This window comes from Malaclemys terrapin, chromosome 2 (genome assembly GCF_027887155.1).
Source record: "Malaclemys terrapin pileata isolate rMalTer1 chromosome 2, rMalTer1.hap1, whole genome shotgun sequence".
Classification (NCBI taxonomy): Eukaryota; Metazoa; Chordata; order Testudines; family Emydidae; genus Malaclemys; species Malaclemys terrapin.
Window position 1 is genome coordinate 122351659 of NC_071506.1, and position 21699 is coordinate 122373357.

Genomic DNA, 21699 nt, shown 5'->3' on the forward strand with positions numbered 1-21699 from the left:
TAGTCCTTTGAACAAGAATGATCTGAAAATTAAAAAATTAAAATTAAAAAGAAAGCACAAACATAAATTTGTACACTTAATACCCATTTTACAAATCAACTTTTCAATTACATGTGTTTTGCAAATCACATACATGTTTTCATGTGTTTGTCATTCTTAAGAAATGTAATATTTTAAAATTAAGAGCTGGGTTATATAAACTTTGAATAACAAATAATAAAATTATTCCTAAACCTTTTATACAGCTACCAATCACTATATTGTGCAGTTCCCTAATAATTTGTTAAACAATATAGGATTGGTATCTATTTATTTTATTCAGTGAGAAGAAACAAATCCATTCTGAATAGCACAGGAAAAAAAATTATAATATACTTTCCTTTTTCTAAATATCACTATGTTTGCATTTTTTCTGTTGTCTTGCCACTTACTGCTGCAGTTCAGTTTATACATTACCTGATTCTTGTGCACTTCAATGTGTATGATAGGCACCTCAGCAGCTCTTCCCTCTCTATAACACAACCCATCTCTAAAGAAGAAAGTTTCATTTGTATTTTAGAGTCCAGCAACTTTCAGGCAGAAAACATCATTACAAACCAATCAGAGTAGAGTTAGTCTGAAGATTTTCCCTCCCTCTCTGCAGAAGCACTAGTATCTGAATGAATCTTGTAATCTATGAGGTGAGATGTACAGAAGCCATTTGCCAGAAAGATGCTGATGGGTGGACAGTAGGAACAATAGCAAACATTTTATGTTGAGGTGGCTGGAAATGAATAATGCATGTCTTGGGGCAAACAGTTGGCTCATTCTGGTGCAGCGAGGATGAAAGGGGTAGGCCTTATTTTTTAATCAAGTTAGCATTTCCAATTAAAATCATAATACACAAAAAAGGCATATTGTGATGATTAAGCATTGTGCAAACTACCTAGTGGGAACAAAAGACAAAAGTAAATGCTACCATTCTACAAATACTTTTAATTTGATATTGCTCAGATATACCACTAAATAAATGCATCATTTTAGCTGAACTGCCCTTTCGAATTATTGTTAATTAAGTAATAGTCCCTGAGAAATCTGTCATTACCAGCAGTTAGGAACTGGTTTATTAAGCTGGCCTGAGGCTGTTAATGCTTGAACAAACTGGCTACTAATTGAGGTAAGAACTGATTTCAGTGGGATTACTGCTTGTATTTCTAACTGTCTGGCAGCATTTTACGTTTTTAAACTTTCCCTTTTAACTTGTATACCTAGATCATGGAGGGTCAGAAGAACCATTTTGTGGTGATTTACCATAGAAATCACCAACAGTGGAGAGAAAGCAGATTTTTGTTAGTTTTGTATTTTATTAAGTGTTCTTTGCTGAGGACAACAAAACAAGTTACAGTCCTTATACACAATGTGTCTGATCCAAAGCTCAGTGAAGTCAATGGGAATCTTTTCACTGAATTCAATGGCTCAGGCCCTATGGTTCCTTTTAAAATAAAGTCAAGGTTTGGGTTTTTCCCCCTCCTGACCCTCATTCACATGATTGCTTATCCTTTGAAATATATGTTATTAGTGTAGTGGTAAATTGTTTCTAGTGTGTCGTGAACATACCTTTGACATTTTTTCACAGTAGATGGAATGTCATGGCTAGAACAATTACCATTATGTACTGTTAAAATGGATAAGTTGTGGGAATTCATTCAGGAACAGGGAAATCTACCATAAAATGATTTGCGCTACAAATATATTTCTTTCCTTTTGCTCAAGAGCAGAGTATAATGAAAAAGCATTAAAGAAAAGTTACCCGTCTCACTGCATTTTAAAAACATCCACATGGCAATTTAAAAAGAACTGCCATTTCAGCTATTTCTTAAATAGCCTCTTTCCTTCATAATCATGTAACATATTTCTTTCACCTTTTGACTAGTACTTTCATTTTTTAAATAAAGTTACATAATTCTTGCAAAATGAGTATGTTTATAAATGCTTCTCAGATATTTTATCCTAACAGGTTCATTTGGGTTGAATTAATGTGGAGTTTTGATTTGCTGAAAGAGCAAAAAAAGAAAGAAGGAGAAAAAAAGCTAGCTTGTACCCCAACTTCCAAACACACTTCAATTCACATTCCCAAATCAATCTTACTGTCACCTTTATCTGTAATAACAGAATAATTCAGATAGCTGTAAAACATATATAACAGCAATATAGTTATCTACTGGCCTAGAGAGACAAAATAGTTTCCCCCTTTCTTCACCAGTTCACAATTTGTTTTCATTCCTTCAGTCTCCGTTCTCACTTGATTATTCTTTTCTTTTTTTAAGGTTCTCATCTCTCTTTTTTCCCATTAAGATTCGAATGGGCTGGTACCTCAGCCAATATGTCTATACATGCCTGAATACACTTGCAGAAAAGCGGGATCTCCTTTTGTTTGGGCCCTGTATGTCATTCTGCACCGATAGGCAATGGCTTCCCTCTCAGTGGGAGCTTTCCAATAATTGCCAGAACAAATTAAACTGGGGTTTATCTGTTCCTTTCCCTTTTCAGTTGGAAAAAGGAAGGAACTGAGAAACAAGACCAATTTTAACTGGTGACAATACAGTGTAAAAATAGATTGAATATAGCCAATGTGGAATCATGATGTGGACAAGAGTGGTAGAGCAGGTTATTTTCATGGGTGAAGCGGTGTTGCATTAAACGGACTCTGAAATAATCTCTCTAATTCAACAAAATAAAAAAAACTTGAAAGGTAAAGAACCCATCCATTTAAAGCTGTGTAAAATAGTTATGAATAAACAAGTCTTTCCTATTTTATGTAGCCTGTCAGAAAAACAGACTGGACTGGAATGTGTAAGAATGACAGGCTTGGCATATTCAACTTTTTTGTTTTAGAAGAGTAAAAGAAATGAACATCAGTAAGGGTGAGGTTCCAATGCCCTCACGTATGCACACCCGGGGCCTCTGAACTATACTGGGGATGTTCCAGTTGGGAAGATCGTGAATGCAGCAATCCGGCCTTGGAGACCAGAATTCCCATGTCTTCGGGAGGAGAAATACTTTTGCTTTGAGGTGACGCAGGTTGAGCATGTGGTGGGCTCCACCTGGTCAGGGGAGCTGAGATTGCTTTGTGGAGCTCTGTGATTAAATGAAGGGGAGCGGGGAGTGTAATTCCCTTTGATGGACGCCCAGCCAGCCAGTTAGCTGTAAAATCCCTCTTGGTAGCTGTTCTGTACTTGCTTTATCTATAAAGGGTTAAAAAGTCCCCTAGGTAAAGAAAAAAAAAGTGGACACTTGACCAAAAGAGCCAATGGGAAGGCTAGAACTTTTAAAAAGTGTGAAAGAAACTTTCCCTTTGTCTCTTGTTCTCTGGGCTGCAGTGACACAGAGCAGCAATACTATAAGCAGGAATGCTGTGTAAGGTTTGAACCAGGTATGAAAAAGTATCTTCCATACCTAGAAGAAATTCTTTGGATAGGGAATATTTAGTTAGACACAATCAGGTTTATTTGTTTTGGCTTGTGGATCTCCTCTGTGCTAACACCTGATGCTTTTGTTTTCTTGTAAGCTTTAAGCTGAACCCCCAAGACAGCTTATAAGAGGTCAGACTCACCCCTGCAGCACCTCCTGCTGGTCATCCATGGGAATTAGCTCACCAGCTTCTGGAGCACCCTCTGCAGGCCAGTGGTCCACCTTGTTGCTTCTGGGCCCCCATGTCCCTCCCAGGACCCCAGTGCCCTTATCTTGGGTGCTGCCACCCTGGCAGTACCCTTTTCTCTGGGTTTCCCCTCCCCAGGGAACCCCCAGCCACTATCCCTACCTCACCTCAGTGTAAGGCTACTGCCAGTCATCAGCTAGCCCCACACCTGGGGCAGACTGCAGTATCAGCCTACTCATCACTGGCAAGGAGGGTTTGGACCTGCTGCCTTGATCTACCTCTGGGCTGCCCTCTGCAACCCCCAGTACCCCTTAGCCCAATGCTAGGCCACAGCCTGGGGCTTTCCAGGCTGGAGCTCCCCAGACCAGCTCTACTCAGGTACCCTGTCTCAAGCTCCCTGCAACTAGGCCCTTCTCTGAGTACAGAAAGAGACTGCTGAGCTCCTGGGTCCCAGCCTCTTTATACAGGACAGCTGAGGCCTGATTCGGGCATGGCCCAACTGCAGCTACTTCCCCAATCAGCCTAGGTAGCTTTCCCACAGCCCCAGCCCTCTGCAGGGCTGGCTTTAACCCTTCCCAGGCAGGAGCGGGTGTCCACCCCGCTACACAGCTATTTTGGGTGCTTGATTTTTGTAATTGCTCTTTTAAAATCTAGCAAAAACCTAAGTTCCAAATGTATTTTCTTCCTTTTTGTTTTTAATAAAATTTACCTTTTTAAAGAACAGAATTGGATTTTTGGTGTCCTAAGAGGTTTGTGCATGTTGTTTGATTAGCTAATAACAGTAGCTAATTTCCTTTGTTTTCTTTCTGAGCTCTTCCCCGTGTGTGTGTGAAGTGGCTTGAGGGGACCCCACAGGGAGGAATTCCCAAGTGTTCCTTCCTGTGTCCAAGGGTTGTTTTTTTTTTTGCATTTGGGTGGTGGCAGCGTTTACCAAGCCAAGGTCAGAGAAAAGCTGTAACCTGGGGAGTTTAATACAAGTCTGGAGTGGGAAGTATTAATTTTTAGTATCCTTGCGGGCCCCCACCTTCTGCATTAGAAGTGCCAGAGTGGTAATTCAGCCCTGACAAGCTCTGTTCAAGCTAGGAGCTGCTGCTAAGTAACTACTGAGGGGTTAACCAAACAGGGAGCATCAGAGGCTGCTGGTGGGCTACAATGCAGCCAGGGTAGAGACTGTTCCATGCCCAGAATTGACTGAGGTTGGCCTGCAGTGAAGGGAGTGTGAGTAGCCACCACCTTTGTTGTTTGGGCAAATGCTTGCAGGGGAAAGGACATTAGCCAAGAGACTTTAAGAGTTCTGAGAAGAGTTGGAGTGGCCTTATTGATAGGGCCATACCAAATTCATGGCCATGAAAAATGCGTCACAGACTGTGAAATCTGGTCTCCCCCATAAAATCTGTCTATTGTAGGGAGGTCGCAGGATTGCCACCTGTACTTTTGTGCTGCCTTCAGAGCTGGGCAGACAGAGAGTGGGGAGCAGCGGCTGCTGGCTGGGCGCCCCGCTGTGATGGCAACGCCACCACCACCAGCAGCACATAGGTGAGGGTGGCATGGCATGGGTATGAGGTCATACTTTTTGCAGGGGGGAAGGGCCAGCCCTACAGGTGGGCGCTGTGGTCACCCCCCGTCCCAGCCAGCCCAGGGTGAGGAAACCGGAACTGAGAACCAGTGGGTCCAAGGGAAGGAGATGATGTGGGACGGGAGACTGATCTGATGAGGAGCTAGGGTGCAGGAGGAGAAATGGGACTGGCTGGGGGAAAGCGAGTGACGGAGGGAGGCGGGATGGAGTGAGTGGGGACTGGGAAGAGGTGGGATGGGGGTAGGGCTTTGGGGGACGGCATGAGTGGTGGTGGGGCCTGGGACTGAGCAGGAGGGCTTGGGGGTCCCCAAATTTTTTTTAATCAAAATGGGGGTCCTCAAGTTGCTAAAGTTTGAGACTGCTAATCTAAGAGACACGATGTAACTGGTGAATGAGACAAACAGGCTAGTGCAGGGACCTCTTGGGTGCAGAAGATACAATCATAGGACTGGAAGGGACCTCAAGAGCTCATCTAGTCCAGTCCCCTGCACTCATGGATGTGGACAAATTAGAGAAAATCCAGAGAAGAACAACAAAAATGATTAAAGGTCTAGAAAATGTGACCTATGAAGAAAGATTGAAAAAACTGCGTTTATTTAGTCTGGAGAAGAGAAGACTGAGAGGGGACATGATAACAGTTTTCAAGTACACAAAAGGTTTCAAGGAGGAAGTGAAAAATTGTTCTAGTTAACCTCTGAGGATAGGACAAGAAGAAATGGGCTTAAATTGCAGCAAAGGTGGTTTAGGTTGGACATCAGAAAAAACTTCCTATCAGGATGGTTAAGCACTAGAATAAATTGCCTAGCGAGGTCGTGTAATCTCCATAGTTGGAGATTTTTATGACTGGGATAGACAAATACCTGTCAGGGATGGTCTAGATAATACTTAGTCCCGCAGGGGGTGCAGGCTCTGGGAAATGCATGTGTTGGGGGAAACAGTTGGCTCATTCTGGCAGATAGGATAAAAAGGGTGGGCCTTATTATTTTTTAATCAAGTTAGGCTCTGGGAAGGAGTTTGGATGAAGGAGGGTGTTTGTGGTGCAGGCTTTGGGCTGGGGCAGGGGGTTGGGATGCGGGAGGGGGTGAGGGATTCCAGGTCCGGCCAGGCAGCGCTTACCTCGAGTGGCCAAGGGGACGCCGGGCAGTGCCCCTGCCCACAGCCACTGCTCCCTCAGCTCCCATTGGCCACAGTTCCTGGCCAGTGGGAGCTGTGGAGTTGGCTTTTGGGGTGGGGGCAGTGCACAAAAACCCCCTGCCCCCCACCCCCAAGGGCTGCAGGGATGTGCCGTCCGCTTCTGGGAGCCATGTGGAACCAGGGCAAGTATGGAGCCTGCCTTAGCCCTGCTGTGCTGCCGGACTTTTAGTGCCTAAAATCTCCCAGTTTGGCTTCAGTAGCCTCTGGGAGATAGAGGGAGGGGGAAGAGTTGAGGGAGGGGGAGTTAATCAGCGGGGCCCGTTGACCCCCCTGGAGTACCCTCAGGGACCCCCAGGGGACTGCAGACCCCAATTTGAGAAACACTGTCAGACTGTAAATTCTTTGGGCAGGAACTGTCATCTTGTGTATGTTTGCACAGAAACTAACACTGTGCGGCCCACCCTATTTGTAACCTTTAGTCACTAGAACAATATAAAATGTTAAACAACCACCACCACCACCACAGTATTCTGGATCTATAGCAACATTTTTTGCCTTAATTCTTAAAACTTTCAATGTATTATATCCTAGCTATTTTAGTTTGCCTCTGCAATCCAACAGGCCTGATCAAAGTCAATACATTTTCTCCCACCGACTTCAAAGAGTTTTCACATGAGAGTTGTACTCGACTGCAACATTTCAGCTGAAGTAGGCTATGATAAAACTAGGTGAGCTAGATTATTTTTTGGAGAGTCTCCAGCTGTTGAACTTGGAGCTCAAGATAAGTCCACGTCTCATTACCATTAAAGCACAATGAAGACATACGTATTCACTCATGATTTCCCCTAATAATTGCAGCAAATTATTGGACTAACTATTTTTGATGAAAACAGAACTAATTAGGAAGGCAACAACATAGCACATGATGGGTTGGTTCTCTTAAACAGAATTTGTGCTATTGAATTAGATAGAAAAGACAGTTACCTGTTTCATAACTAGTGTTCTTCGAGATGCGTTCCTCATGTCCATTCCACATTAGGTGTGCGTAGTTGCCACATGCACAGGGGCTGGAAGTTTTTCCCTCAGTAGTAGCTGAGGGGTGAAAACATTATCTACTATCCATAGGGGAGCAGCTCTGGCGCCCTCTGGAGTGGCGCCTGCATGGTGCAGTATAAAGGGCGCCGCCAGCTCTCCCCACCCTAAGTTCCTTCTTGCTGGAAACTCCAACAATGGGGAAGGAGGACGGGTCTGGCCTGCTGAATGATGGCATAATGAGACGTGAACGTGTGGACCGAGGACCACATCGTGGCTCTACAGATGTCCTGGATCGGGATGTGCACCAGGAAGGCCGCTGAAGAAGCCTGCACTCTAGTTGAATGGGCCCCGACTATCGGCGGTGGTGGGATTTTTGCTAGTTCATAACAGTTCTTTATGCAAGATGTGATCCAGTTGGCAATCCTCTGTAAAGAAACCAGAAATCCTATCCTCTGTAGCGATGAAAAGCTTAGTCAATTTACGGAAAGGCTTGGTACGCTCCAAGTAAAAAGCCAAGGCCCTCCGGACGTCCAGCGTGTGCAGACGCCTCTCCTCGGCAGTCTTGTGCAGCTTGGGAGAGAACACTGGCATGAATACGTCCTGGCTCACGTGGAAGGAAGATACCATCTTTGGCAGGAAGGCTGGGTGGGGCCACAGCTGGACCTTGTCCTTATAAAACACTGTGTAAGTCAGTTCCGAGGTCAAGGCCTTAATCTCTGAGGCTTGTCTTTCCAGGACAAGTAGGAAAGGGAGCAGGAGCTCAGCGGCTCAAAAGGTAGGCCGGTGAGCCTGGAGAGGACAAGGTTAAGGTCCCACTGCAGGACAGGGGTACCTGTGGGTAAAGCCTCTCGTGACCCATCAGGAACCTGACTGTCATGTCATGAGAAAAGACCATCTGACCTTGGATCAGCTGGTGGAATGTGGAGATGGCCTCAAGGTGCACTCTGATGGAAGAATGCACCAGACCCTGGTTCCTGAGCTGCAGTAAGTAGTCCAAGATGGACTGCACTGAAGAATGCCAGGGAGAAATGCCACGCTCTGACGCCCAGTGGGAAAACCTCATCCACTTGGCCAGGTAAGTTAGTCTCGTGGATGGCTTCCTACTTCCCAGGAGGACCTACTGGATTTCCTCTGAGCAGGTACACTCCTCTGGTTTCAACCATGGAGCATCCACGCCAAGAGGTGTAGAGACTTAAGGTTGGGGTGTAGGAGCCAATCCTGATCCTGTGACAGCAGGTCCAGAAGGTAGGGAAGGGGCCAGAGAGGGGCCATTGCCATGTTCATGAGTGTGTCGAACCAGTGCTGGCGAAGCCATGCAGGGGTGATCAAGATGACCTATGCCTTGTCTCTCTTGATCTTTATTAGGACCTGGCTGACCAGAGGGATCGGAGGGAACGCATACATCAGACCCTCGGCCCATGACAGGAGGAAGGCATTGGAGAGGGAGCCCTTGCTCAGGCCCTGTCTGGAGCAAAACCGATGGCACTTTCTGTTTCACCTGGTGGCAAACAGATCTACTTGGGGAGTTTCCCACCTCTGGAAGATCATGCAGGCCCATCTCTGGGTTGAGCAATCACTCGTGGTGAGAGGAGAAGTCCCTGCTGAGGTGATCTGCTAGGGCATTCCTGATGCCGGGTAGGTGACCAGCTTCCAGATGGCCGTGGCCAATGCAGAAGTCCCAGAGACAGAGAGCCTCTTGGCAGAGAGCCAAGGAGCATGCTCCTCCTTGCCTGTTGATGTAGAACATAGAGGTCATATTGTCCGTCAGGACTCTCATCACTTTGCCCAACAGGTGTAGCAGGAAGACCGCACTGGCCGGCCGGACCGCCCTGAGCTCCTTGACATTTATGTGTAACATTGTCGCCTCCGGGGTCCACGTCCCCTGGGTTCGGAGATGTCTGAGGTGTGCTCCCCAACAGAGGTCCAAAGCGTCTGACACTAGCCCGACAGATAGAACAGGACTGTCAAACGGGACTCCTTCCAGGACCTTCTCGCCATAGGTCCACCACTGCAGCAAGGTGAGAACTGCTGGAGGAATGGTTACGATCTTTTCCAGGTGGTCCCTGGATTGGGAATAGGTTGATGCCAGCGATTGCTGCAGGGTCCGCATGCAGAGCCTGGCATGGTGGACCACATATGTGCAAGCTGCGATGTGGCCTAGCAGGCTCAGGCACACCCTGGCCATTGTCAGGGGAAACACGGACACTTCCGTAATGAGGTCTGTCAGTGTCTGAAACTTGTCTAACGGCAAGAACACTCTCACCCGGGTCGAGTCGAGCATGGCCCCGATGAATTCTATCCTTTGAACCGGAGCTAATGTGGACTTTTTATGGTTGACCAGTAGTCCCAAGGAGCGGCACGTGGCTTGTAGTATAATGACGTCACATTGGACCTGAGCCTTAGAGTTGCCTTTGACCAGCCAGTCATCGAGGTATGGAAAAATCTGGTTACCCCGACACCTGAGGTAGGCAGTGACTACTGCCATACACTTGGTAAACATCCTTGGTGCTGTAGCCAGGCCAAATGGAAGGACCACAAAGTGGTAGTGGGCCGAACCAATCGTAAAAGAGAGAAAGTGTCTGTGTCCTGGGAAGATCGCTATGTATGCGTCTTTCAGGTCGAGGGCAGCATACCAGTCTCCCAGATCAAGGGAGGGGATAATGGAGGCCATGGAGACTATGGAAAACTTTAGCTTCCTTAGGTATCTGTTGAGGTCTTGCAGGTCCAGGATGGGACGCAGACCACCCTCGGCCTTTGGGATCAGAAAATACCGGGAATAGAAATCCTTGTTCCGCCCTCAGCTGTAAGAGTCCCTGAACCTCCTGCTCGAGAAGACTCTCATGAGAAGGGTCCCTGAAGAGGGACGGGGAGTGGGGGTAGGAGGGTGGGTGGAAATATATTGGAGGGTGTAGCTGTGAGCCACCATACTGAGGACCCAGAAGTCCGAAGTTATTGCCAACTACGCTAGGAGGAAAAAAGAAAGGCAGTTGCAAAAAATTGGGAAAATCAGATCCAGGAAATAGACTGGTAGGTTGCCCTTGGGCATACCCTCAAAACAACTTTTTAGCTCCTTGCTTGGAGTGGGTTGAGCCTGACTGGGTGGGGGACGGGTGGCTCGTGCGCTGTTCCTTGGGCTTTTTGTGCAGCGGGTCCTGCGGGGCTGGCTCCCTTGCCCCGGGGAAGTTGTAGTTTGAACTGCTTACGTGCCGCACCCAGAACGTAGAGCCCCAGGGTTTTTAGGGTGGTTCAGGAGTCCTTCAGCCCATGTAATTTGTTGTCTGTCTACTCCGGAAACAGGGCCTGGCCATCGAAGGGGAGGTCCTGAATTGACTGCTGAGCCTCGGAGGACAACCTGGAGAGGAGCATCCCAGGATGCTCGTCGCATGGAGATGGCGGATGTTATGGTGCGGGCGGCGGAGTCTGCTGCATCAGATGCTGCTTGACAGGCCGCCCTGGCAGCGGCTGTGCCCTCGTTGAGGATTTCTTTCCGGGAACTTTCCGGGAGGGCATTCTCGAACTTGGCCGCGGTCTGCCACATATTAAAGTCGTAGCGGCCAAGGAGGGCCTGGTGGTTGGCCACCCTCAACTGGAAGCTAGACGAGGAATAAATTTTCTGTCCAAACAAATACAGTGTCCTGAAGTCTTTATTTTTGGGGGTAGCTCTGGGTTGCCCCTGGCATTCCCTGTGGTTAACTGCCTCAACCACCAGGGAATTTGGGGCAGGATGGGAGAAAAGGTATTCATGCCCCTTAGTCGGGACAAAATACTTACGTTCTGCCTGTTTGGGAATGGGGGGCAGAGAGGAGGGGGTTTGCCACAAGGCACTGGATATCTTCAATACTTCTTCGTGAAGTGGAAGGGCCATCCTAGCAGGGGCTGTGGAGGAGAAGACGTCGAACAGGGAGTCTGCTTGCTCCTCTAACTCCTCCACCTGCAGGCAAAGGTTGGACATGACCCTTTTCAACAGTTCCTGGTGCACCTTAGCGTTATCCTGAGGAACCGGGTGAAGGGGCCCTGTGATGGCCTCATCCAGTGACGAGGAGGAGGAGGCTGGTACCGCAGGTTCCATGGCACCCATTGGTGGTCCAGCTGGCTGTTCTCCTTGGTCCACATGGACTTGCTGGGTCTTATCCCCTGGGGCCTCAATCACTGGAGGGAGTTGGGTCGTTGAGGCCACAGGCCTGTCTGAGGCACCCTACAGTGGGCAGGCTGGGTGAACCCCCATGGGGTGCAGGGGTACCACGGGGCAAGCTGATGAAGGATGACTTGCATCTGAAGAAGTGAGGTTCTTACCCACGAAAGCTTATGCTCCCAATACTTCTGTTAGTCTCTAAGGTGCCACAGGACCCTCTGTTGCTTTTTACAGATTCCGACTAACACGGCTACCCCTCTGATACTAAGCAACGCTAGTAAGAGCAGTGAACGTTCCGTGCACCGTCATTGGCAGCAAGAAGGAACTGAGGGTGGGGGGAGTCAGTGGCGCCCCTTATACCGCGCCATGAGGGCGCCACTCCAGAGGGCACCAGAGCCACTCCCCTACAGATATTGCTGAGGGAAAAACTTCTGACACCAGTGCATGTGGTGAGCACACACAACTAATGTGGAATGGACATGAGCAAGCGCTCGAAGAAGAACCTGTATTCTAAGTTGATATATAGATACTTAACAGAGACAGATTTGACTAGTAGAAATGTTTCCCTGGTGTAACTTCACAGAAGTCAACTGAGATACACAAGGGATGAATTTGACCCATTATGTTTTGCCCTTCAACAAAAAGAGCTGTTTAAACATGTATCTATGCCCCCTGTTACTATAGTCCTCATAATCTTTAGTGCATTTAGCCTCCCAACTCCCTTGTGATATTGTGAAATACTATTATCCTCATTTTAGAGGTGAGGAACTGAGGCACAGAGAGACTAAAAGCCAGATTTTTAGTCACTTAGGTGCTTAAAGATGTAGACAGATACCTAGTGGGATTTTCAAAAGTACCTAGGGGCCTCACTCCCACTGAAATCAAATAGCATGGATATAATGCTCTATTAAATAATATAGGATAGTTTTAAAAATGCATAGAAGGCTTATAATTAAATTCAGTAAGAATTTTCCATAAAGGCAGATGTAGAACTTTGTACATTGTATGAAAATCAGAATGAGGACCATTACTGAGAGGTGCTGTGGTCATTCAAGTCCCACTAATTTTAAAGGCAGACACCAAGCACCACACACAAGGTATATAGCATCTTGCAGGATAGGCCTTATTTCCCCTACATTAAGGAATTCCCATGGAGGAGACATGCAATTCTTGGAGTTCTACTCGGGGAATTTATTCAAATCTTTGTGCTGGAGTTGGGTGCTTTGCAGATTGCTCCCAGTGGAATAGGATAGCAGTTTGGGGCCCTAAACTCCTGGATGTCTAGATTCATACAGCTTGTGCAACTCCTACTGCTTGTCACCATCATACCTACAACTGTCCTAGTTCTCAATCCCAAAGCAGCACAGCTTTCGCAGACTCTCACTGACTTGGCCTAGCCTCTTATTGCTGCTCCTGAACCTCCCTCTTAGAGAGGCAGAAGTATTTCTTGCAGCAGAAGGGTTGTATTATTTTAGAGGGGTAAATTCCCACTGATTTCCAGAAGGATGATGCTGTAGAATGACTATTTCCCCTGGACCATCTCCCTTCTGAATATGGCCATTTATCTGAATCTACAGAGCCCCAGAGCAAGGGGGAGAGGAGCCTCAGCAGTCTCTGGTACCAGAGGAAGTCATCATTCCCCTTCTGCATGATTAACAGCTCTTTCCCCCAAGTGTGTTCCATTCTGCTTTGCTAGCATCTATTGTGCCCTTTGCTGCTTCTGCAAAAAACAGTATCAAGATAAGAAATAAGATCAAAAATGTGGAGTTGTCTATATTTTGGTAATAATTTCTAATCTAAGAGCAAATCTCTGTGCTTCAAAACCAAATGTGTCAGTGCATGCACTCCCTCTCGTTTTCTCTTTTAACCATAGGCAAGTTAAGTTCATCAGTCCCTATCCATAAGAAACAGCACTAGAATGAAAGGTCTACTCTACAGTCCTTCCACAGGGTATACTCCAATTGCATATGTGTTGCATGTAACTATGAAACTGTGATGGACTTTGTTTTCTGCGTTCTGCATTTTGAATTGCTGCAGATAAGACACCCACACACTACTGTCTCCGAGAGACTTTAGTTTTGTTCTTTCCACTACGCTAAAATAAGTCATTGAGAAAAAGCACTGCCAATGACTGTTCTTTTTGTATGGAAAAACATAACAAAAGATTCATAGATTCACAGAAGGGGCCACTGAGATCATCTAGTTTGACTTCTACATAACACAGAATTTCCCCCAAATAATTCCTTTTTGAATAAGACCATATCTTTTAGAAAAACATCCAGTCTTGATTTAAAAATGGTCAGTGATGGAGAATCCACCACTGCCCTTGGTAAATTGTTCCAATGGTTAATTACCCACACTGTTAAAAATTAACAGCTTATTTCCTGTCAATTTGACTACCTTCAACTTTCAGCCACTGGTTCATGTTATATCCTTGTTTGCTAGATCAAAGAGCCTTTTATCAAATATTTGTTCCCCATGTATGTACTTATAGACTATGATCAAGTCACCTTTAACCGTCTCTTTGTTAAACTGAATAAATTGAGCTCCTTGAGTCTACCACTATAAGGCATGTTTTCTAATCTTTTAATCATTCTTGTGACTCTTTTCTGAACCCTCTCCAGTTTATCAATATCCTTGAACTGTGGACACCAAAACTGGACACAATATTCCAGCAGCGGCTGCACCAGTGCAAAATACAGACTAAAATAACCTCTCTACTCCTACTCAAGATTTCCCTGTTTATGCATCCAAGGATCACATTAGTCCTTTTGGCCATTGAGAGAGCTTATGTTCAGCTGATTATCAACCATGACTTTCAAATCTTTATCACAGTCATTGCTTCCCAAGATAGAATCCCCCGTCATGTAAGTATAGCCTATATTCTTTGTTCCTATATATACACACACATTTAACCATATTAAAACACAATTGTTTGCTTGAATCCAGTTTACCAAGTAATCAAGATCATTCTACACCAGAGGTCTGTCATCTTCATTATTTATCATTCCCCCATTTTTTGTGTCATCTGCAAACTTTATTAGTGATAATTTAATGTTTTCTTACAGATTATTAATAAAAATGTTAAATAGCATAGAGCTAAGAAGAAAACCCTGCAGGACCACTCTAAATCATACCTGCTCAATGGCGATTCCCTGTTTACAATTATAATTTGAGACTTGTCAGTGAGCCACTTTTTAATCCATTTCATGTGTGCCATGTTAATTTGATATAGTTCTAGTTTTTTTTAATCAAAATGTCATGTGTCTCCAAGTCAAATGCTTTACAGAAGTGTAGATATATCACATCACAACTTTATCAACCAGACTTGTAATCTTATTTAAAAAAAGATATGACATTAGTTTTGCAGTCTCTATTTTCCATAAGCCTACGCTGATTAGCAAGCATTATTTTTGTAATCCTTTTATTAATCGAGTACCATATCAGCCACTCCATAGTCCTGCAAGGATCTGCAAAATGGAGTGCTAATTACTGCATGGATTTCAACAGAATGTGTTATCATGCTTTCTCGGGTGTGTTAATTTTTGGACATGATTTGCAAATGTAATTTGTAATTTTGCATACCTGACTTGAGGTCGGGATCTGATTTTTTCAGAGGATGAGAGCTCAGCACTTTCTGAAAATCAGGCCCATTGAAGGCATCTCAAGTTGGGCACCTAAGGACCATGACACCAAGAATCACTAGTCACTTTTAAAAATTAGGCTAATATATCGGTTTAGTTTGTTGCAATAGTAGTAAACAGGGCCTGCTCCAGGCACCAGCCCAGCAAGCAGGTGCTTGGGGCGGCCAAGGGGAAGGGGTGGCATGTCGGGCTCTTCGGGGGTGGGTCCCTCACTCCTTCTCGGAGCAAAGGACCTGCTGCTGAAGAAGAAAGCGGTGCGGTGGAGCTGCTGCCGATCGCGATTGCGGCCTTTTTTTTTTTTTTTTCCCCACCGCTTGGGGCAGCAAAAACCCTGGAGCCGGCCCTGGTAGTAAATAGCAGCAGAAAAAAATAATAATGAGTTACTTTTACCCAACTGCTGAATGAGTGGTAAGGAGGCATGAGGGATAAGCAGCTCAGCTCTTGATAAGCCAAGTCAGATTGTTGGATTTTTTCCCCTCCATTTTATTTTGGCTCGGTGGGATCTGGACATAAATCATTTGTAACCGCAGTATACTGAGTCACAGCGATGGCTTGAAGTCAAGTTACTAAAAGAACCTTACTGTTGTTATCTCTGCAGGACTGGACTCAACGTGGAATCTGGGGCATTGCTGATTTGACAATCTCAAACACTGAAATTTTCCCTTTATTTTTGTGCAGACATGTTCATGCTAACATCACAAACAGAAAGCAATTGTTTTGGAATACAACACAAAAAATTAGATTGATTTTGCAAACTAATAAGTGAAAAAAATGAAGTCAAATCTTAGTCTTGTGAAATATTGATAAAGGCCCTTTGACCTTAAAAAGTTTGTTATAACTTGTGAATCTTCAATGAGCAATTATGTTTCTTAAACATCCCACAACTAAACTAATTGCCTAAAAAGAGGCCTGTGGTTTTAGCATTCAGATTTTTAAATGCTTCTGGAGGAAGCTAAATACAATTAGGTTCATTTTTCTGTGAGGTAAATGAGAAATGAATTATGAAAAAAATTAGCAAAGTGCAAGTTTTAAAACTCGATCTCTATGTTCTTCTAAAAATATGAGGAGTCAGCAAAACCACAATGGCAAATCTATTCTAAAAAGATAGTCACCATCACAAACCTGCTGTCCAAGCCTTTTCTAAAGCCTGTACTGAAGAGACTAAGTTCTACCATCCCCTTGCTCTCTGTTTCAAGTCATCCTCTTTGATCAGACATGGTCTAGTTACAATCTAATGGGCAAATTCTCACTCTGAAGATGGGTATTTCTAGAGTCTAATAGGACTCAGTTTCTAGGTTTCCTTCTAAAAATCTCATTGAAGTCAACAGAAGTTGCACTCCTGTAAACAAAAGGAGGATTGGGCATCTAGGGTCAATGTCTGCCATTATTTACATTCAAGAAACCCCATTGACTTCAGTGGGATTTCTATCTGGGTTTAAATGAGAATAGACTTTTGCCAGTAGGTTTAATTTGGATTACATAGGTCAAATTGGAAAACTCATCCCTTGTCTTCACATAACAATTGCACAGTGCCTAAGGTAAATACATATAGAAAAGAAACAAACACTTTACAGAGACATTGTTGCATTATAATCTTATGTAAATATGAAGCTAAGGCTGAGTTTTAAAGAGATTGCAGACAGTAGCTTTGAATCTCTGTAAGTGAAGAAAATGCAGAGTCCCTATCTGCCCTGTATCACTCTGCCAATAGGAAGAATTGGCAGACCTTCCCCCAACTTGAGAACTCCTTTCAGGGCCACAGCAACATAGGACTGGTCTTACTGGGTTAGTCAATTGGTCTGTCTAGTCCACTGCCTTAAGCAGTGAGCTCTTTCAAAAGAAGGCAAAAGCACCCAGTCAGTTAGGCAGTAGCATATAGGGAAAGGGGAGGGGGAACCTTTCCTGACCTCTTAGGTGATCAGCCAAATACCCTGAAATGATAGCTGTATTTGGATTCTGCTTTATATATATATACACATTTATCATGTCTAATTCACCTGTTCAAATTGTTAAGGGCCTCTTTCCATATTTATTGGTATGTAGACAAAAGAGACAGATCCTATGCCATTGTTCACTAGGGCTTTTGAAGATGTTTACCTTATATATGCACAGGACACAGAGTAGTGGTAACATATTCCAAATAATGTTTTAGCTGTTAAAGTTTTCCTTATATAGTAGTCTAACCATTTTTTCTTCTGATTAAACAAACCCACAGCAACCAGGTAAAAATGTTCATCCTTTTAAATATATTCACATAGTGATGCCATCTTGTACTATGATTCCCATCAGCTTTCAAAAGCTAATGAAGGTCAGGCTGGGCCCACTACTTGGATGAGAGATTTCCAAAAAAAACCATCTAGGTGCTACAGAAATTTTTGCTGATGGTGGTGCTCTTCCTTTTGAATAAGACATGAAGTTGAGGCTCTGATTACATGTGGCTATTAAAAGAAACAGAGACCCTTTTTAAAAGAGCAGGGATATTATCCTTAGTGTCCTGGCCAAATTCCAATGCTGGTAATTACATTTGGAAAGCACTGTGTAAATCTGCAGCACTATATGCACGATTTTTAATACTACTTTCTGCCTAGCCTATCTAAATTCCCCCTGCGGTTTTAATTGTGTACGGTATTCCTCTTCAGTTCCTGTCCTAAATTGTTTTAATGTGTTTGCATATACAATTTAACAGCTGCTGTGCTTTAATCCAGATGTAACTGGATTTCAGTGATGAGTGAAGTGACTTGTATATACAAAGTCTATAAAGTACTTGAAGATTAATGGCATGTTATAGAAGTTAATTATTCATCATCAGTATTATTACACATACTAATATGTTTTCCTCATACTATAACAGACCTAGCTGAGATGTAAGCACATGAAAGAATTGCTATTTTTTATTTACATTTACCACAGAACTAAGTGAATTTTACCAAAGACACAGAGCAGGATCAGATTTTATGAATGTAAAATCCCTTTATTACACGGGGATGATTTTGGAGAAGAGATGAACAAAGAGTTCACAAAATATGCCTTGTATCAAGCTGAGGTCCTTGCATGAGATACTGCACAGTACAAATTCAGCCAATAAGGCACACTACAACTGGGAGGACAAGGGTATTTGAAATTTCTGTTGAACCCACAGCTTCCTAACAGAGTGTTCACAACTAGCCTTTAGGCTGTCAAGTTTGATTAACTACTACTAGCACCAGCAAAAATGGTAGCTAGCATATTTTTGTAGCTAAATATTTTTAGTTTTACAAGGCTTCATTGGCTCTAAATATAAAGATCCCTGCACAACTGCATGATGCTATCAAAAACCAGCAGTAATGCTTAATGGCTCTCTTAGATGTAACCTCACACTTAGGAGTTATCTTGGTATAATTATAGGAAAAAACCCATTAACAAATAAAGCTGTTAAAAATACTCAAAATCAGAAGGCAATTTGGAAATGGAGCCATGTATCTCTGGTAAAGACATACAAATTTACACAAACAAGTTATCTTAAATAGCAGCAGCAATAAAAAGGTACTGGGATTAAATTATTATGAATGATTGCTTTTTTTTTTAAATCTCTCCCACCAGATGCCATTAACAGGAAATGATTGGATGACAGTAATGTAATTCATTTGAATTACTAAAATAACTGAGGATAACACAAAGAGCTGAACAGGAGATGCACTACAAGAGCAGAGACCAAAATTTCTGAAGTTGAATTCAGTAACTCAGGCACTTCAATTCATATTAATGCACCTAAATGAGTTGTGTGATTTTTCAAAGGTGCTGAACACCAACGGTTCCCACTGAAGTTGATGAAAGCTGTTGGCATTCAGCCCCTCTGAAAATCATGCCACTTCATTTAGGCACCAAAATCGGTACAAACTTCCACACCAGTAAATGATTCTGCTACAATACTTGTTTCACCTCTCCTCTGCACCAATTAAAGTCCTAGTGACAGTACATGTTAAAGTTAAAGTTCCAGTGACATGTCACACAATGAGAGTCAGAAACTCTCCCAATCAGTTGACTGCATCCAGGGGCTAGAGTCTTGTGTCTGTAGTGCACTGGAGGAAAGGGGAGTGTAAAGGGGAAAAGGATATCAGGTAGGGAAAGTTCACACTAAGGGTTAGAAGAGAGAAAGCAAAGATACTGCCAGAAGGAAGAGCAGGGAAGGTCAGAATTCTTGTGTACATTTTGGTTCTATCTTCACAGGCAAAAAGGTTGTGCGTTTAAGTTACTTTGGCTCAATCAAGTTATCTTAATATGATTGAAAAGCCCCATGAAAATGCAGATGAACCTGTCTGAAGCTGCATTAGCAGGCAATGATGTAGCCCGTGAGAAGCCAGTTGGGTTTGGCATACCCTGTAAAGTGAAAAAACATGGACATTGTTCTGAACAGCTTACTATACAGATAATTTGTCTTTTCTCCCAAGGTCTGCTCTAGCCTTCTCATCCCTGTTCTCCACCCCGCACCTCACCGTCTTCTCACCAGGGCAGTCTCCTGCCTCTGCCCGGGTTCTCCAATCTTCCCAAGCAGGCTGTAGCCCATTCCTCCCCCTTGCTCCAGACCTTGGCTCCCAGTTCTCTCCCCAAGGTGAAGCTCCAGCAGCTGCCCCTCAACTCCCAAGCCTCACCCCTCACCAGCTAGCCTGCCACAATTGTAAACGCTTCAGGGCAGGGACCGTCATTGACTATATGGATGTACACAGAGCTGGTGCTGGGCATAAGCAGACTAAGCAATTTCTTAGTGATCTGAGCAGGTTGAGAGGGGCCTATTAATTATATGTGGGCCCTGCCCCAAAATATTCCAGTTTAGGGCCCCCAATATGCTAGCACTGCCTCTGGTTGTACATTTCCTCACACAATGGGACTCCCTGATCCTGATCAGAGTCTGTATTGTGCTACTAGAATAAAAATAAACAACAACAGTTGTCCCACAGAGATATATGAGCTACTACAGCATTTCCCTTTGCGTAGTGTAGAAGATAACCGAGGTATCTTCAATATCCCTGACGAGTACTGTCAGTAACCTTTTCAAGGGTGACAGCTATATGAAACAGTATATGAACCATTACCCATGAAAAAGATCCTTTTATAGAACTGTACAGACACCCTATGGTCAGATGCTGTTTTCTAGCATCTTCATTTCCAGTTTAAACCATATTAATGATTTGCTGAGTTGGAGAATCAGGTGAAAAAACATAATTTGCCACTTCCAGCTGCTGCCGCCTTAGGGCCTTGTGCTACAAGGGGCTGAGCACTTTCTACTCCTATTGTAATCGGTAGAGCTGACTGAATGGCTTGGCGTTGAGGGTCTTCTGCCTCTCGGAGGATCTGCCTATTATATTGCAACTTCCCTCACAGCGATGGGGGAAAGGTAATACAAAGTGCCTGATAAATGAAATATAAAGAAACCAATTACAGAAATCCTGATTAAATGTTGCTATTTTGTCATTTGCAAAAACAGCACTTTTTAATTCATCAGACACCAAAGAGTAACAGAGAAACAAAGAGTTAGGCAGGTTGGGGGGCGGGCAGAGAATGTCAGGGGAGAGGAGACAAAGAGACAGACTGACAGACAAAAGAAAAAAACTTAAAGCTATAAAGCAGCTTACAACATTGTTGTTTTCTTTTCCCGCGGCTGGCAGGTTCTCTCTTCACAGATGTACAAATCAGTATTCAATGGGAACAGAAATATTCTCCTCAAATAGGAACAGAATATGGGCTTAATTATATCTGTATGGTTTTGTAGGAAATCACTGAGGTGATGGACCACTTGTATTATTTTCATGAAATTCTTCAGTATTATTACCAACCTGGATTAAGGTCAAGCCTGGGTGGACCGAAACCCCATTCATCCATAAGACAGATCCCAAATCAATATGCCTTTTCTGTTCTCCTGTGTTTTCATCATGACAGACGGAGTAAAAAAGTGGTTAGAGAAAGGAAGTGCATGCCACAGTGCCTACACAGAGTGGCACATAATATGAAATGGAATTTGGAAGCATTTTTGTACTGAGAATCTTTAAGTCTGTCATTGAAAGTAACACAGCAGAGATAACTACAATTGATCACAGATACCAATATTCATCTTTTCAGGGGATGTAATCCCAAATCATTATAAAAAACTGACTCTGACACCTAATTCCATGAAATTCAAATGTAACATCCTGAGAAGATCTAAGGAGGCTCAGTCAGCTTGGTTTCTTTCTATAATTTGCTCATGCCTACATATTAGTAGCCATATCTTGCACTCTGTTGCATCTGTGCAACAATATTGACTCCCCGGCACGGTGGTGCAATGGCAATAAGGGCCATATAAATAAATTAAATATGATCAGATACAGTAGAAATATTCAAGCTACCATAAAGTAAATAAAATGAATAATAATCGTAACAACAAAACCTGACTGAGAATAGAACTTGTACCTCAACTTTCTTAACATTTTGAAGACCAGACCATTCTCAGAACAAACAAATGGAAGGAGATTAGGTAGGACTCTTACATGATAAAAATAGTTATTTCGGAAGAACATCAGAAATATTG

The 21699-nt window shown here is 43.8% G+C and overlaps 1 protein-coding gene across 2 annotated transcripts in view; it reads right to left on the reverse strand.

Annotated features, from left to right (window-relative positions):
- Positions 1-21699, reverse strand: part of CDH20 (cadherin 20) — a 176041-nt gene that overhangs the window by 87129 nt on the left and 67213 nt on the right. The window contains exon 2 of one of the 2 annotated variants that reach the window (XM_054020214.1): positions 15100-15191. The exons of the other annotated variant lie outside the window; for it this stretch is intronic. The gene's annotated coding sequence lies outside the window, so the exon portion shown is untranslated. The remainder of the gene's footprint in view (positions 1-15099; positions 15192-21699) is intronic. 2 annotated transcript variants of the gene reach the window in all.